This window comes from Musca domestica, unplaced genomic scaffold (genome assembly GCF_030504385.1).
Source record: "Musca domestica strain aabys unplaced genomic scaffold, Musca_domestica.polishedcontigs.V.1.1 17, whole genome shotgun sequence".
Lineage (NCBI taxonomy): Eukaryota > Metazoa > Arthropoda > Insecta > Diptera > Muscidae > Musca > Musca domestica.
In genome coordinates, this window is record NW_026712230.1 from 4,781,746 (window position 1) to 4,787,260 (window position 5,515).

At 35.6% G+C, this 5,515-nt stretch overlaps 1 long non-coding RNA gene across 1 annotated transcript; it reads left to right on the forward strand.

Moving 5' to 3' along the window:
* The first annotated feature begins 207 nt into the window (after positions 1–207).
* LOC131801726 (uncharacterized) lies at positions 208–1,151 on the forward strand. The gene is made up of 2 exons (XR_009341907.1): positions 208–780; positions 851–1,151. It is a non-coding gene; the product is annotated as an uncharacterized LOC131801726 (long non-coding RNA).
* Positions 1,152–5,515: the final 4,364 nt, after the last annotated feature.

Genomic DNA, 5,515 nt, shown 5'->3' on the forward strand with positions numbered 1-5,515 from the left:
ACCGGAATGATTTTGTATTTGAAGTTCGTAATGGATACTATAGCCTATGCCAGAAAATTGTATGTACAGGTCCACGTTTTATAACCACCATGGTACCTCCCTATAATCGGTATATTGATGATTTTAGCTACATTAAAAAAAGTTTTTTCATAGCTTGTGACATAAGTTGCCTATGCAGGTCCACGTCATCGTATACGGCTACATTCGGTATTTTTAAGATTTATATTCGAAATTTTGATGATTTTAGCTACATTATTCACCGCAGGTCTACGTCGTCGTATAGACCCTAATATAACGGCTACATTAGGTATTTTTAAGACGGATTTTATTTTTGAAAATTGCCCAAATCGGCCGGCCGAACTTACTGCTTTTTTACTTGTTAGTAATATTTTCGGATACCTAAAATTGGTTTAATCTCTCTCTTTCTCTCTCTCTCTCTGAAAACGGCGTATTTAATATTGTTAGTAAGGTCGGTCATATTTTACTCTTGTTCGTAGCAACAATCATAAATTTCCCATCTGTATTCATTAATCGTTTTACTAATTAATAGTAGAATTAAATAAGCGAGACCATTTGTGTTTATCTTAAGTAAAATAAAGCCCACGATATTAATTAAATAGCATTTGTGCCAATATTTGTTAAAGGTACTGCAAAATATCTATAAGTAGCCGCAATTTTCAATAAAGTGAGATATATTGATATTTTTTAAGTCCAGTCATGAAATTTTTCATTGCATGTTTGATTGGTGTAATAACTCTGTTGGCATTTGGCCAAGCAAAGGTATAAATCCATTAATTCCAATTTTTCTAAATTTTCGAAGGTAAACTTTTCGCTTTTTCCACATCAATAGAGTACAACTTTGATAGCCGAGAAAGCTCAAGATGACAATCATGGTGTACAGGAAGATCAAAATGGTGGTGATGTGATTCCTCCGCTCGTACATGTCCTATTTGATTTTGGATCTAACAATTTTTTTGGACGCCCCACTACTCCTACAACAACTACTGCACGGTACTAGTTTTGAAATGAAAATAAAACTTAATAAAATAACCATAAAAGTTTAAAAGCAAAAGTGAATATTGAAAAATATAAAATTTATATTGGTTTAAATGTCTTAATAAAAACATTAATTGAAATAAAAAGAACAGTTATTCACGTTATTTGTTTATACAAAACGTGGGAAAGAAAATCACAAGCAGTTAGAGTCGATTAGAGTCAGACTAAGGTCTACAGCATGTAAAAAATCTTTAAGCAACCAAACGATTCGGGAATGTTCTCAGCATTACTGGAAGGCGATTAAAGACATGATGTACTCCATTGTCTTAAAAGCCCCCCCCCCCTCTAACTTTTTGGGGATTTTTTGAAGGGTATTCCTGCAATATGAATAGAGCTAATGGATCCTCAGAAGACACAGCGAAGATTTAATGAAGTTGAGGGTTTTGAGTTATAAAATCGGTACTCGGGCATCTGCGGAATCTACGTAGGTATGTAATTGAATAAAAAAGCACAATTTACAATGTACTACATCAAATTGTTGCCATCTAGTTGGAATTGAGTAATAAACCAAAATCAATCTGCGCTCAAAATTAAATCAAAGACCTAAAATGGTAAAGACTAGACAAAATGCATTCTGAGCAAATGGTTTGTGTCTATACTATCTAGATAACAGTTCATGACAGGGCCATGTTAATATAAAAAAAATAGATTTATAGAAAAAAATTACAAACAAAAGTTTGAAAAATCCAAAATTGGGTTTTAAAATTCTGTTCCATAGTTTTTCACATTTCACAAGCGGTTTAAATCGCTTAACATTGCTAACTATGTTGTTACGATATCATAACAACAGAGGTAAAAGCGGCACATACCGCGTGTTGGCATAAGATTATTTAATTCTTCCTTTAATTCAATATTTGAAATTTCTTCTGTCTTCATAGGCTGTGGTCAAAGAGTTTCTGGATTGAATTCTGCAGGTCAATTGAATAGACAAACATTTTCATCATCATCATTACGAATTAAGACGACAGCACTATCCAGGTTTGGCTAGGCAGCCAGCTGCAATGGCTGGGCTGTGAACTTCGAGGACGACACTCATACTGTAGTTGTTTAGAACATCGGTGACTGCTTCAGTATGAATGCTACTTAGAACTGCCTAATAGGTTTTTTATACCCTCCACCATACTATGGTTTGTAACTTCTCGAAATGCTCACGTCAGACCCAAACAAAGTACAATTCTAAGTCAATTCTGTATGTCTGTCTGTCTATCTATCTGTCCGTCTGTTGTAATCACACTATCATTCGAACGAATTGAGATAGAAGGTTAAAATTTTGCATACATGTTTTTTTCCAGTAGGCAGGTTAAGTTCGTAAATGGGCCATGTAGGTCCACGTATTCATATAGCCCCCTTATACCGGTACCTCCCGATATTCGGTATTTTTATTATTTTAGCGACATTATTCACAGGAATTGCTTCAAGAAGTTCGAAATAGATACTACAGGCTAAGACAGTAAATTGTCTGTGCAGGTCCACGTCTTCGTATAGCCCCCATATACTCAGTATTTTGATGATTTTAGCGTCATTGTTTCAAATTACGTATTTAGAGTTCGTAATGGAAACTACAGTCTGTGACAGAAAATTGTCTATGCAGATCCAGGTCTTCGTATAGGCCCCATATACCAATACCCACCTATATTCGGTATTTTGACGAGTTTATGTACAATACTCACCGAAATTGTTTGAGATGTCGTATTTGAAGTTCGTAATGGATTTTACAGCCTATGACAGAAAATTGTCTATGCTGGTCCAGGTCTTCGCACAGCTCCGATATAACGGGGCCTCCCTATATACGATATTTTGATGATTTTAGCTACAATTCACCATTTATTTCAAGTTTCGAATTTGAATATGGTAATGACTTATGACAAACAATGCCTATGCACGCCGTTTATACACCAAAATAACGGCTATATTCGGTATTTTTAAAATTAAGGATTTTATTTTCAAATTCGATCCAGATGGTACAGGGTATTCAAAGTTCGGCCCGGCCGAACATACTACTTTTTAAATTGTTATACCCTCGACTATAGTATGGAGGGTATATTAAGTTTGTCATTCCGTTTGTAACACCTCGAAATATACATTTTAGACCCCACAAAATATATATATTCTTGATCAGCATAAAATTCTATGTAGATTTATCAGTGTCCGTCCGTCCGTCTGTGGAAATTACTTTAGCTTCCGAACGAAATGAAGTATGTTGAAAACAAATTTCTCAAATGTGTATTATGTCTGCAGGACTTTTGGTATTGAAAATGGGCTATGTAGGTCCACGTCTTCGTATAGCCCCCATATACCGGTACCCCCCGATATTCGGTATTTTGATGATTTTAGCGACATTATTTACCGGAATTGTTCTAAATTTGGTATTTGAAGTTTTAATGGATACTACACCCTAAGACAGAAAATCGGTCATGTAGGTCCACGTCTTCGTATAGCCCAAATATAACGGTACCCTCCGTTATTCGGTATTTTGATGATATTAGCGACATTATTTACCGGAATGATTTTAAATTTAGTATTTAAAGTTCGTAATGGATACTACAGCCTAAGACAGAAAATGAGCCACGTGGGTCCACGCCTACCCCCTATATTTGGTATTTGGATTATTTTAGCGACATTAATTACCTGAATTATTTCAAATTTTGTATTTGGAGTTCCTATATAAAGGCTATCTCTCATCTATCTACGCCGTATAGGTCTTTCCCAACTTCTACGGGAATAGCTATTGCAGAGAAAGCATGTGATTAGGCTGAGGTACGGGAAGAATCTTTGCCTCCTCATGTAAGTGGTCCACTGGTGTAACGAGAAATCAACTTGTTTCAGTGTTTAACGCAGCGTTCTAGCAAAAATGGAAAATCTTTCACTGCGTGGAACTCGTATTCGCAGATCACACAATGTTTTAAACTTGGTTATTTCTCTCGATATCCTCAATCAGCGTGTCGCGGTTGGCTGTATCAAACACCTTTGATAGGTTAAGGGCTACCGACAGTGTTCTATGGCATTGAATATGACATATGATAATTGACACCTGGATAGCTTCCAATAATTATGGAAAAAATCCTGGGCATATATGACTAGCCTTTGCTGGCAGCTTTGCATGGCTTCAATAGCGGGACCACCCGTTCCATTTTCCAGGTTTCGTTAACGATGCACAAAGGTTTGTAATTACAGCAATCGGGAAACTTCCGGTTCATTGAGGTAGCTCTATAAAGAAAATAAATAAATGCAAAAAGTGAGAGATTAATATTGCAATAGAGATGCTCTGTCATTTTAGACAAACAGACTAAGACCCCGATGAAGGTGGAATCAGGGGATACCTTCATATGAGAATAAGATTAAAAAATATTTATTGGAGCAATAGATATACCGGACCTAGTTTCACAAATTCGGTTGAATATGAAAAAATCTATCCAATTTGGGCTGATATTACATATATAATAACCACATAATAACCGTGAAATCGAATGAAGATGTATCAAAGGCATATAAAAATCGGAACCGATCACGATAAAATTTGGTAGAGTTATTTTCGAGTTGTATCTGATATCTGGTACCAAAGATCATTGTTGTGGAGTGCATATTACGCATGTGAGGGACTTAAAACCTCAAATCGAATGAAACATATATATGGGAGTTATAGCTAAATCTGAACCGATGTTCACCAAATTTGAAGTAATTGCTTCTGAATTCGGTCAGATGTGCCAAATTTCAGGTCATTTGTACTGATATTAGCCATTTGGTGCACAATTAACCCGAAATTGGTTTGAGATATATATGGGAGCTATATCTAAATTTGAACCGATTCTTATCAACTTGGTACATCGTAATATTATTGTCAAACTTAGATCGAGTTCGGAGATGGGCAATATCGGACCACTCCTTATGGTATTTCCCTCACAAAAGGTTAACATTTTGAATATTTATGAAGCTCTTGAAACACGAAATTAAAATCCGATTCCATTCAGACTTGGTACAAATCAATATTTTTTTTCAACACAAGATCTGTTTTAAAGATGGTAAAAGTCGGAACATTTCTTCTGGTGCCTCTCCCACAAAGGGGCAAAGTTTTGAATAGCCAAAACGATTATAAAATCCGAAAAAAAAACATCCGATTCTCTTCAAATAACACACATCTCAATATTTTTATTAACCCAAAGTTTGGTGTGAAAATGTGATATATCGGTCAAATCTTTCTGGTACCTCCCCCACAAAGGGTCAAAGATTTGAATAACCAAAACCATTATAAAATCCAAAATAAGCACTCGGTTCTCTTCATATTTCACACATCCCAGATTTTCTACTGACACAAGTTCTGCTGTGAAGATGGGAGTGGTCCGCCTTTTGATACCTTCCCTACAAAGAGTCAACATTTTGAATAATTATAACTTTTATAAAATGTGATGTAAGAGTCGGATTGTCTTCCAAATACGCAATTCACAATACTTTTATTAAACCA